The sequence below is a fragment of the Schistocerca americana genome, chromosome 3 (assembly GCF_021461395.2).
Source record: "Schistocerca americana isolate TAMUIC-IGC-003095 chromosome 3, iqSchAmer2.1, whole genome shotgun sequence".
NCBI lineage: Eukaryota > Metazoa > Arthropoda > Insecta > Orthoptera > Acrididae > Schistocerca > Schistocerca americana.
Window position 1 is genome coordinate 912,369,260 of NC_060121.1, and position 13,569 is coordinate 912,382,828.

The following is a 13,569-nucleotide window of genomic DNA, read 5'->3' on the forward strand; positions in this document are numbered from 1 at the left end:
GTGCTATCACTTGCCAGAATCTTGTTACTTGGTCTCGAACTGTTTACAGGATATGAGGGATGTTATGAATATTGAATATTTCGTTCTCGTTTCATCGCTGAGATATGCAAGTGGAATGAAGTGCGGTACGTACAGTCCATTTGCTCGAGAATGAAGAGAGATATACATCTCTTCCTAAGTTTGAATAAGAGTTCAGTATGTTAGCTGAATTTAACATGGAGGAATGTATGACCTAACATGCACCATGCGCCATCTTGCAGCGACTCCTATCTTTCATTGCAAACTATTCGAATTTCTTGCAGTAACTTACTTAATTTCAAAATACCACAGCATTAAAAAAGCAAAATGGTAGGCAGTTCATTGTGAAGCTGAAGAATTAAGCTATGAGGTGTGAGAGAATTAAACATTCTTACCTAATACTTACTTACTTACTCCTCCCGAACAGGCCATGTAGGCTCAACGGTAACGACCGGCCGCCGTGTCATCCTCAGTCCATAGGCGTCACCGGATGCGGATAGGGAGGGGCATGTGGTCAGCACACCTTCTCTCCCGGCCGCATGTCAGTTTCCAAGACCGGAGCCGCTACTTCTCAATCAAGTAGCTCCTCCGTTTGCCTCACAAGGGCTGAGTGCATCCCGCTTGCCAACAGCACTCGGTAGACCGGATGGTCACCTATCCGAGTACTAGCCCAGCCCGACAGCGCTTAACTTCAGTGATCTGACGGGAACCGGTGTTACCACTGCGGCAAGGCCGTTGGCTTTCTTACCTAATAGGTTCTTTGAATTTTTTAGAAAAACTTTAGAGGAGACGGTAGGCCCCTGGCTTTCTTTTCTGCCTCGCAGGTTAACTAGAGTTCTCTGAGAGACCCCTCCATGTAGACAGTGACGCTAGAATGGCCAGAGAAGGTATCATTCAGAGAACCTTACAAGGTAAATGGCTCTGAGCTTACTTACTACACTACTGGCCATCAAAATTGCTACACCAAGAAGAAATGCAGATAATAAACGGGTATTCATTGAACAAATATATTATACTGGAACTGAAATGTGATTACATTTTCACGCAATTTGAGTGCATAGATCCTGAGAAATCAGTACCCAGAACAACCACCTCTGGCCGTAATAACGGCCTTGATAAGCCTGGGCATTGAGTCAAACAGAGCTTGGATGGCGTGTACAGGTACAGCTGCCCATACAGCTTCAACACGATACCGCAGTTCATCAAGAGTAGTGACTGGCGTGTTGTGACGAGCCAGGTGCTCCGCCACCATTGACCAGACATTTTAAATTGGTGAGAGATCTGGAGCATGTGCTGGCCAGTGCAGCAGTCGAACATTTTCTGTATCCAGAAAGGCCCGTACAAGACCTGCAACATGCGGTCATGCATTATCCTGCTGAAATGTAGGGTTTCGCAGGGACCGAATGACGGGTAGAGCCACAGGTCGCAACACATCTGAAATGTAACGTCCACTGTTCAAAGTGCCGTCAGTACGAACAAGAGGTGACCGAGACGTGTAACCAATGGTACCGCATACCATCACGCCGGGTGATACGCCAGTATGGCGATGACGAATACGCGCTTCCAATGTGCGTTCACCGCGATGTCGCCAAACACGGATGCGTCCATCATGATTTTGTAAACAGAACCTGGATTCATCAGAAAAAAAATGACGTTTTGTCATTCGTGCACCCAGGTTCGTCGTTGAGTACACCATCGCAGGCGCTCCTGTCTGTGATGCAGCGTCAAGGGTAATCGCAGCCATGGTCTCCGAGCCGATAGTCCACGTTGCTGCAAACGTCGTTGAACTGTTCGTGTAGATGGTTGTTATCTTGCAAACGTCCCCATGTGTTGATTCAGGGATCGAGACGTGGCTGCACGATCCGTTACAGCCATGAGGATAAGATGCCTGTCATCTCGACTGCTAGCGATACGAGGCCGTTGGGATCCAGCACGGCGTTCCGTATTACCCTCGTGAACCCACCGATTCCATATTCTGCTAACAGTCATTGGATCTCCACCAATGCGAACAGCAATGTCGCGATACAATAAACCGCAATCGCGATAGGCTACAATCCGACCTTTATCAAAGTCGTAAACGTGATGGTACCCATTTCTCCTCGTTACACGAGGCATCACAACAACGTTTCACCAGGCAACGCCGGCCAACTGCTGTTTGTGTATGAGAAATCGGTTGGAAACTTTCCTCATGTGAGCACGTTGTAGGTGTCGCCACCGGCGCCAACCTTGTGTGAATACTCTGAAAAGCTAATCATTTGCGTATCACAGCATCTTCTTCCTCTCGGTTAAATTTCACGTCTGTAGCACGTCATCTTCATGGTGTAGCAATTTTAATGACCAGTAGTGTACGTTGGCCCACACATAATCGGTTTTTGGCTTCGCTAACTGCCTCCTCCATCTTCCTCTGTCCCTGTAGTTTGCTCTAACTAGCCCATCTTACACATATTTTTTCTGATCCCGTCAATTGATCTCAGTTGTGCTCTTACTCTCGGTCTATTGCCTCTGATGTCTTCTTGCACCACCTGCCTGGTGATCTGGCCTTTTTACCCCATTGTCGCGAATGATAGAAAACAGGGTTAAATCGGTGTAGGCTTTGAAATTCTTGTTACCAGCAAGGTGGACGTGACCAGACGTAGCTTATGTGTAATGTTTACTCTGCTAAGAAGAGCGGATTATGCCGCATCACGAGGCTCGAAAGCCATTGCAAGCCGCAACCCTTGGACACAGCGAACATAGTGGAGTACGGCTTGTTCGTCACGTAGGCATCACGTGCTGCCGCGTGACACACACACAATCCTCGAGAGTACTGGAAACTTCTAGAACAAGTGGTCCCGGGTGCACTACCGCCTATAAAAAGGCTAGCCGCCAGAGTGATGGCAGTGATGGAGCATCTGGTCAGTCGGTCAGATATGGTTTAGCTGGAGTTACGATGCTGTGATATTGTAGTGCAGTGCTGCGTAACCCCGAGGGGACTTAGACTCACTTCCGTGTGGTCAACACTTAGTATGGATCGCCCGCCTCCGCTATACTGGGACTTAGACTCAGGGAGCTATGAGAAGTTACACTACTCAGAAGGCATTTAGTAGATTTTGTATATAGAACTGTTTATAAAACGGATGTGCCAGGGTTGGTTCAAATGGCTCTGAGCACTATGGGACTTAACTTCTGAGGTCATCAGTCCCCTAGAATTTAGTAATATTTAAATCTAACTAACCTAAGGACATCACACACATCCATGCCCGAGGCAGGATTTGAACCTGCGACCGTAGCGGTAGCGCGGTTTCAGACTGTAGCGCCTAGAACCGCTCGGCCACTCCGCCCGGCGATGTGCCAGGGGTGTTTCCAGTGTACATATCCTCATGCAATGATTTATGACTGCATCCAGTGTACCCTGCGATCCCAGCCGAGTTCCGTATTCTGACTCACCCTACAGCCCTCATTTCAGTGGAGCAAGCGAACAGAAGGCAGCCCACAAGCACGAGACCTCCTGCCAAGTCGGTTCTTTGACGCGCATTCTTGCAGTCCTTCCACTCCCTCTCAGGACTCGGCAGTGGGACACGACACCATTACGTGCCGTTGCCACCTCAGTCTCCCCTCCATAAGCCAGCCGGGGTGGCCAAGCGGCTATAGGCGCTACAGTCTGGAACCGTGCGACCGCGACGGTCGCAGGTTCGAATCCTGCTTCGGACATGGATGTGTGTGGTGTCCTTAGGTTAGTTAGGTTTAAGTAGTTCTAAGTTCTAGGGGACTGATGACCTCAGAAGTTAAGTCCCATAGTGCTCAGAGCCATTTGAACCATCTCCCCTCCATAGTCACAGCCACTGTGTCCTGCTACTTTTAAAACTCCTGCAGTTCGCCGGTTTTCCTTTTTCTCCAGTCATCTCCATACTTTGTTGGCCCAGAACTCTGGTTCTGGGCTATCACAGAATAAACCCGCAGCTCCCTGTGCGACGGATTTTTTACGTGCGTGCGTGCGATGCACCAATTGCGACGGATTATACGTTGCTGCTGCAATGCGATTTCTTTTATAATTTTTGTTCACCTACCTCTTTACAGCGGTAGATCTTCGCACGTTAACTGCTGACTGCAGCTACTTACGAAATCACAGAAAAGCAGTGTTGAGGAAACTGTAACCTCATAGCTACACGCAGGAGGCCGCTATAAGTAAAATTTGTGAAAATTTTCTATGTACGTTAAAGAAATGATTCGGAAAGGGGATGTCACTCGTACTTTAAACATGAACTTCAAATTTAAACCTTCAAAAATGTTCAAATGTGTGTGAAATCTTATGGGACTTAACTGCTAAGGTCATCAGTCCCTAAGCTTACACACTACTTAACCTACATTATCCTAACGAAAAACAAACACACCCATGCCCGAGGGAAGACTCGAACCCCCGCCGGGACCAGCAGCACAGTCCATGACTGCAGCGCCTCAGACCGCGCGGCTAATCCCGCGCGGCTTTAAACCTTCAATAGATCTTTATTGCCGTTAAGCAAGATCATCAGCCCACATTTACGAAAATTACTAAAGCTTCTTCTCACAGTTATCACCATACCTAAAACAGCCAGAACTTTTACCTTCCCAAATTCCGAAACCAATTACTTGTAACACAGTCAATGATCGGCCAATTACTTCTGCACACAATATTCAGTGGTTGTCTTTAGTAAAAGTTTATGCTCGCCATAAAATACTCAGTAAGAATATACTCAGTACCACCACGCAACATAATTCAAAGTTCACTCGCGATTTTCGTCGGAACGAATTATCACAACACTCTAAAGTTTTCATAAACAGTTTCTGGTCACTACCAGATACCATTAACACTAGACCATAACGCGGAAGTCATCCCAAGACTTCATCTTACATTTAATGCGAAAAGTCACATCCAGCATAACCGCCTCCAATCAAAGCTAGCTCGCGACTCTCCTCTCACTCTCCCACTCCTCAAAACTATGTCTCCTCGCTAGTCGGCCAACCGTCTCGCTTCTCATTGGCTGTCAGCACTTACGATCAATGAGAACTCACTTCTAGGGCGCGGCTCGCGCCAAAATCTAGCAAGCACCAACCACTTCTCTAGGCTCATTGACGTCATCAAATTAAGTAACACGAATCTCTAATTAAATAAACAAAACAAAATGAACTATAAGCTTTACTCTACATCTGAAAATTTATTATGCAGTCGCGAATGTTCTGGCTGTTTTATACATAAGTATACATACTTGGACATCCCGACATTCACTAGTAGGGGAAACAATAGTGGATTCGTTCCCACGTTACAGAGTTGGAACACTTGCCAGTTCCTGTAGAGAATTAAATGAATGGGCCCGCATCTCGTGGTCGTGCGGTAGCGTTCTCGCTTCCCACGCCCGGGTTCCCGGGTTCGATTCCCGGCGGGGTCAGGGATTTTCTCTGCCTCGTGATGGCTGGGTGTTGTGTGCTGTCCTTAGGTTAGTTAGGTTTAAGTAGTTCTAAGTTCTAGGGGACTGATGACCATAGATGTTAAGTCCCATAGTGCTCAGAGCCCTTTGAACCATTTTTGAATTAAATGAATGATTTTTAATAATGCCGAACGTCCCACATACTCTCACGCACGCATTCTCATTCACAGGCACCCTAACACACAATACACATCTTTACTTAGAATTCTTGAAATTATTATTATAGAAAAGTCACAGAGGTTTTCTGAAACTAAAAACTTTCCAAATTTATATATGAACACTGAAAGTGTTATCAGACCATCGTACATAGTCACTGAAGGTGAACTATTACAGCACTGTATTTATTTAAATTCTTGGCTGTCGGAAAATTACGTTTTTTTATGGAATTTTACTAACTTCCAAAATACAACTATTTTTGATCTCAGACTTTTACGTATTGTTTGTTTTCACAACAGAAGGTTGTACATCAAATATTGCGTTCCTCAGGTTATTCCTTTATTAGTTATTAATATTTTTAGTTTCGTATATGTAAGTGGCCTGCCAGCGCTACTCCACTGCTTTCACACGCGCAGCTGCAACATATGGTTCGTGACGTCAGTCTGCAGCACACAACTCGTCCGATACTGACCGTATAATACTCTACCGGCTTACATTGCAGCCCACATACGTTTTGAAGTAAAGCTTTTAATAGACAAATGGGCGATCGCGCACTAGTTGCGACGCCACGCCTGGAGAGAGGTTGGCTAGCACAACCTTCTAGGGAGACGTGTCGCTATCTAGCCAGTAAGCTAAAAGTGACTCTTCCTCTCTCTGAGACGGGGTTTAAGTAAGTTGTCGCTGTAGGAGTCTAGTGGAACAGGTGCGCAGAGAGACTCTGTTGCACAAAGTATTGACTAATCGTTTCGATTCATATCAGGCTATGATGAGTACCACTGATCGGGCCTCACCCACTGGTAGCAATAGCTGTTTCCAATAAGGTGGACTGTTCGTTGCCCGTAAGAAAGCAAGCACAGAGACACGAAAGTGGGGGGAGAGGTAAAGACGTCAGTTTGCGGCGCCAGATATGGGAAATGCTGCGCGCGGCGCCCGGCGGCGGCATTGCGATGCGGCGGGCGGCTCTTCCGAGAAGGCGCCGCTTGATTCCCACGACACGTCCGGCGGCCGGCGCGCCGTGGGCGTTCCCCGACACGCGACAAATTTACGGCCGCCGGGATTCCGGCTTCGCGCCGAATAATACGGCGGGCTCGCGGGCCGCCGGCGGCCGGGCGCTCCGCCGCGGCACGTCGCGGCAATTTGAGGTGTTATTGACGGAATTTTTACCGGGCGTAATGCGCTGTCATTGATAAAACGCCTGCCTCCCCGCGGGCGTGTCTGCGTTTCTCAAGCGCCGCCGCGACTGGAATTTTCGCCCACCGGCGTGGAGCGGCAACAAATGGGAGTGCCGACGCGGAATACCCAGTCTTCCGCGAAAGAGGGTCGTTCTTCGTCTCAGCTACGTGCTAATAGGGTCTGGTTCCTCCGAAAAGCAAGTCTCGGAGATATGACTCCTATTATAAGTACCTTCCGTGCCTGCCGACGCAGTGTTAATGGCACAGTGTTTATGACACAGAACAGTAACCATCACATCATTAACAGATACAAGAGAAGCACCGGTAATTGAGATGTTACGCCAGCCCACTCTCTTGCGACACACACACACAGACACACACACAAAATCACCGTTGGGAAAGGCCGGTGTGGCCTTATCTTGTAATTTCGACCCGTACCTGCGATAGGAAGAGAGATGATTCTGAATTTCAGTCTGTCGTGCTTTTCACAACTACGGTCGTCTACTCAAGAAACAGCAGGTAGACTAGTCAGACAAGACTGATTCTATGAAGAAGAGCCGGTCGGAGTGGCCGAGAGGTTCTAGGGCCTACAGTCTGGAACCGCACGACCGCTACGGTCGCAGCTTCGAATCCTGCCTCGGGCATGGATGTGTATGATGCCCTTAGGTTAGTTAGGTTTAAGTAGTTCTAAGTTCTAGGGGACGGATGACCTCAGAAGTTAAGTCCCATAGTGCTCAGAGCCATTTGAAGCATTTTTTATGAAGAAGATCTATAAAGGCTAAGTTTTGCGTTTAACCTGACTTTATATTTTCGTGAGTCTTGGAGAGAAAGAGAGAGAGAGAGAGAGAGAGAGAGTATTCTCAAAGCGCGAAACGAATGTGGCGTTTCTACTGCTGCTTGTGTGTGTGTGGGTGTGTGTGTGGGTGTCATTTTTTTCTAAAGGCATACAAGTACCACAGAGATATCTGTTAAAGGTAAATTGCGCTATTCCATGATATTACGGGCATAATTCCGGCTGTCATTAGCTTGCTGCCATCGCATTTCGGTGCAGAACCTTCTGGCCGTTTTCAGGTTCTAAATGGCTCTGAGCACTATGGGACTTAACTTCGAAGGTCATCAGTCCCCTAGAACTTCGAACTACTTAAACCTAACTAACCTAAGGACATCACACACATCCATGCCCGAGGCAGGATTCGATATTGGCAAAAGTGCACTGGGTCCCATATTTAACACCCCGGCGCAGCGTGTGTGATGTACCCAGTTGCCAATGGACATCCGTTGCCACCGTTCAAACACTTAAGCTGCAAGTCTGTGAGCCAATCTGAGTGCCCTCCGTGGTGAAAACTTGCCTCATCGATTTTAGATAAATCGTCTTCACATGGTGAAATCGCAGAACGACGCCAGCTGCGCAGAACAGTTTCTTCGTAGAGCAGTATCTAACTGGAAATCAGCGCCCCGGTTAATAACGGCCCGAGTTAGTCGTGTTTCGACTGATTCACTGATAATGGAGGTCCAAAAATATACGACTGCCTTCGAAATACCGCTTGTCCACGTGTGTCATCACCATTACGATGCACTAAGACGTCTGAAAACGGATAACAACTTTCTTTCTCCTTCTTCATAGCAAATTTGATCTTTTCATCTCTGTTGAAGGAACTCTCTGACACTGTCCAACCCATGAGACTAAACTATGACATTATCGAGAAACTGTCGCCCAAATACTGTTGGTTTTAAAACTGATAAGTCGACTGCCCGCTCTTATGAGTCTATGTAAAATAAAACAAAAACAAAATTGAAGAAAATTTTCTAAAAATGGGTCCATACAGCGACGATCCAGGAAGCATTTCAGGAAAGCTGATTGAAGTTGTGGAGTGATAAGATAGTGGACTCAGTTGGAAAGCACAGCAGTTCAGATCCCCATCCGGTCTTTCAGATTTAAACTCCCAAGGTTTTCGTAATTGTACACAATCAGTCCAAAAAGGTTCGAGACCGCGTAAATAAACAATAATGGGACATTAATGCTTCAGATGTTCTACATAGTCGGCCGCCGACTGAGTACAACGCAAAGAACGCTCGTACAAACAAATCAAACTGTCATAAAAGTCCTTCACTTGGATGTTGTTGAAGTCGGGTGTCACATTGTCTTGAAACTCGATTACGATCGTCAAAGTGTTGACCCTTCATGTGAATGTCTGCACTTTGTCGTTTTGTGGTACTTTCATATTTATGGCATTAAATCTCGTCATCCTTGATGATTATTTACAGCAAATCATTGTCCGCATTTTGTATTTCCACCAAGTCGCAGCAGCCACACGTGTGTCATCGTTTTTGCTGGGCAGTCAAGCTGGGAGGAACAAACTTAGCACACACTTTTCTCTCTTTGAAAACATTCCGGAGAATGTCGTGAACACTTGATTCAGAGAAGTTGCTCCACTGCGATTTGTGATACAACAATGTTGACACGCTACGGACACGCTTCCTGCTCAGAGCAGCCTCATCGAACGCACATGTGTTGTCTACAGTTCTTAGTTCAACCTGCTGGTATACGTACTGCTCTGACGTCGTTTATTCTCCATCCGAAACAGGCCTCGGAAGTCCCCAACGGTACCGACCGACCGCCCTTTCATTCTCAGCAGACAGGCGTCACTGGCTGGATATGGATATGGAGGGCCACGTGCTCAGGACACCGCTCTTCCGGTCGTTGTCAGTTTTCGCGACCGGACCCGGTATTTCTCAATCAAGTAGCTCCTCAATTGGACTCATAAGGGCTGAATGCACCCCGCATGCCAACAGCGCAGGGCAGACGGGGACGGTGCCCATCCAATTGCTGATCAAGCCCGACAGCGCTTAACTTTGGTTATCTGACGGGAACCGGTGTTACCACTGCCGCAAGGCCGTTGGCTCGTCGTCTTTACGCCAGATATAAAATCGGTCTCTGTACGTTTTGGAAGGACGGTGAATGAATGCGTACGACGGTATCGTTACATCTAACAATAAACTGTCGATCTGAACCTATCCCTTCCCAGTTTGACTTTGGCCCCTTCTCTAATTATCACATCTTCGAGAAGCTATTGAACCCTAATCTTCATCCATAAAAGGATCGAACCAGGACAGCTCGAGTGGATAGCTCATATTATACACCAAAAACATTGACACAGCCAGCTGGTTAGATGATAATCAATATAAAGATTGATCATTACGAAGAAAAGTCTCCTCCTCTGCAGATACCGGCTGCACAGGCACTTGTGGACAAAGAGTCTCATAGTCCTCTCTGCTGGACAGCGTGTCTGCACTAAACGGTCCGTCAAAAAAGCCCATGTTGCGGAGTGGTAACAAATAACAGGAGTGAAAGTGTAATACATCGATATTACTGACGTCGTCCGGAGGGGTCTTTGACCAGCCTCGAGATGAGGGGTTGATCCTGTTAAATGGGTTGCGGCCCACTCTGCTCGAATAAGAGCGCACTATTATCTCATAATGGCGGGTGTTTACAGACACCTGTTGGAAATATACTGGCTGGAAGGAGCATTTTGCACTGGAGTTTTATTAGTGGTCCGCAGCTCGTGGTCGTGCGGTAGCGTTCTCGCTTCCCACGCCCGGGTTCCCGGGTTCGATTCCCGGCGGGCTCAGGGATTTTCTCTGCCTCGTGATGACTGAGTGTTGTTTGATGTCCTTCGGTTAGTTAGGTTTAAGTAGTTCTAAGTTATAGGGGACTGATGACCATAGATGTTAAGTCCCATAGTGCTCAGAGCCATTTGAACCATTTTTTATTAGTGTGAACAGAATATGGCCAGCAGGTTGACTGCATTCTGTTTCTGAATCTGACTGGCAGGAAGGTCTGATTGCTGGAGCTTGCGGAATCGACATATGAGGCGTTACGACTCGTGAGGCCAATCGTGGGCACCATGGAGTGCAAGTGAGGTGTTAACAATTTTGAGCGTATCAAGACGTGATGAAATGGTCCTCAATGATGAAAACATGTGCTAATAATTCGGAAAGTCTTGAAAGAGTGCACAAATGGTTTCTCCGTAGTGAGCAAGGTTATCTGCCTTACACTATTTTTATAGTTTACATTTCTTTCCATTTTTGGTTTGATGTGATTGAACGAACATATGTCCTGGACTCCACTCTCTGGCCTTATCAAAGTCAACAATTTTCTTTATAAATTGTGCAAAGCCTTGTTCACTTATTCACCTTTTTTCATGCTTCGGCGAGGATAAATTTCCTCTTAATTTTCATATGTCTTTCTTTGCTTCCGATGCGTGGTGGTGTTTTGTATGATTTGGAACAGAAATAATACACTTATCAGCAGGAATTTTATGACCACTGACCTGCTATCGATATAAACACGCCCATGCTATATCACCTGGCAAGCAGTGGTTGCTGGTCAGACACACGCACAGTGCGTGTAGTATCAGTGACCGTGCTGTCCGTTTGTAGAATGGGGAAGGTGGGCGATCTATCGGAGTTTGACCTAGGGCACATTGTAATGGTCCGGAGGCTCGGAACGAGGATTTCGGAAACTGCACGACTTGTCGGGTGTTCGAGGTCATCAACCTGTGGTGAAACCACGCCCATACGGCGTGGGGTTGGACGGCCACTCCCCATTACAGATGTTGGACGTCGTAGGGTGAAAGGCCGATAACACACGACAGGCGTCCAACTGCGGCAGAACTAACATCAGATTTTAGTGCTGGACAATGTAAAAGTGTGTCTGAGCACATATTGCGCATACATAGGAAAAGAAATCCTCTGCTGTACAGCGACACTATTGATGACAAACAGCTGGAGACAGCGTCTTCCGTAAAATATCTAGGCGTAACTATCCAGAGCGACCTAAAGTGGAATGACCATATAAAACAGATAGCGGGAAAAGCAGACACAAGACTCAGATTCGTCGGAAGAATCTTTAGGAAATGTAACGCATCCACGAAAGAGGTGACTTATAAGGCGCTAGTTCGCCCGATTATTGAGTATTGTTCATCTATCTGGGATCCTTATCAGGTAAGACTGATAGAGGAGATAGAGAAGATCCAACGAAGAGTGGCGCATTTCGTCAAGGGATCCTTTAGCTGCTGAGAGGGCGTTTCGGAGATGCTAAACGAACTCCACTGTCAGACGTTACAAGAGAGACGTTGTGCATCACTGCGAGATTTACTATTGAAATTTCGGGGCAGCAGTTTTCAGGAGGAGTCAGACAACATATTGCTTCCGTCTATATAGATCACGTGTATTGACCACGAGGAGAAAATTCGAGAAACTAGAGCCAGTACAGAGGCTTACCGACAATCATTCTACTCGCGCACTATTCGCGAGTGGAACATGGTTGGAGGGATCAGATAGTGGCACCGAAAGTACCCTCCGCCACACACCATTAGGTGGCTTGCAGGTTATGATGTAGATGTAGACAGTGCACCGGACACACTTAATGATGGGCCTCCGCAGGCGACGACCCAAGCATGTGCCAATGTTACACCACAACATCGGAAACTACGACTGAACCGGACACGTGACCATTCACATTGGACGTTGGCGCAGTGGGAGAGCGTTGCATCATCTGATTAATCCCGATACCTTCCTTATCATTCCGATGGATGGGCGCGAATCCGTCGTCTTCCACGGAAACAGCTCCTTGACCCTTGTACTGCGGGACGGAGACGGACTTGCGGCGGTTCCATTATGCTGTGGGGAACATTTATGTGGGCGTTCATGGGTCCAGTCGAGCCCGTGCAAGGCACCAGGACAGCCAAGAAACATCGTGCACTGATTGCAGACCAGTTGACGATCATCTCCCCAACGGCTAGCAGTTTTCAGCAAGTTAATGCGCCATGTGACGAGGCCACGAGTGTGAAGGAGGGGTTCGAGGAACACAGTGGCAAGTTCCAATTGATGTGCTGCCCCCTGAGCTCGCGAGATATGAACTCGATCGAACACATCTGTGATGTCAGTCATCGCCCCCCCTCCCCCACACGGTAATTTACGGGAATTAGGGTGACCTGTGTGGGCACATGTGGTGCCAACTCCCTCCAGCGACGTACCAAGATCTCATTGCTTCCACGCCGCGACTCGTCGCCGCTGTTATCCCTGCCAAAGGTGGACATACCGGTTATTAGGTACGTGGTCGTAGTGTTCAGGCTGATCAGTGTAAATGTGTCCATTGAGTTCCTAACAGTCTGTTTCGCAAATGACTATTATGAGCCGGCCGGTGTGGCCGAGCGGTTCAAGGCGCTTCTGTCTGGAACCACGCGACCGCTCCGGTCGCAGGTTCGAATCCTGCCTCGGGCATGATTGTGTGTAAAGTCCTTAGGTTTCAGTAGTCTAAGTTCTAGGGGACTGATGACCTGAGATGTTAAGTCCCATGGTGCTCAGAGCCATTTGAACCATTTTTTGGCTATTATGTCTCTAGTGCCACTCATCTTTTTACCATACATATTGTCGTACAGTGTAGCGTTCAGCTTTGCTTGCGAGGAATACCGCAAGAACAGCAGAGGCAAGTGGATAGTTCAGGCCAGAATAGCACAACGACCACATAATACTATCACATGAAGAGCCTGGAAGAATTGAAAGTATCGGTGAGGTGCTGCTTTCACTATCGCACCGACTTCAGTTTTTTCAACGAAATGTGTTTTGCAGTCACGTAAGATGACGTTTGGGGGAATTAACAACTCCTCCGTAGGAAATAAGAACGCGGATTCCGGAAGTACCAATTATGTGAAATATTACTTGCTCTGTTTCAGCGGGATATATGGAACATCATAAGGTAAACCATCTTGTTTAGTTTA

General features: G+C 47.3%; 1 pseudogene; it reads right to left on the reverse strand.

The window, feature by feature from the left end:
* Nucleotides 1–640: 640 nt before the first annotated feature.
* LOC124607834 lies at nt 641–758 on the reverse strand (annotated as a pseudogene).
* Between the last annotated feature and the right edge of the window lie 12,811 nt (nt 759–13,569).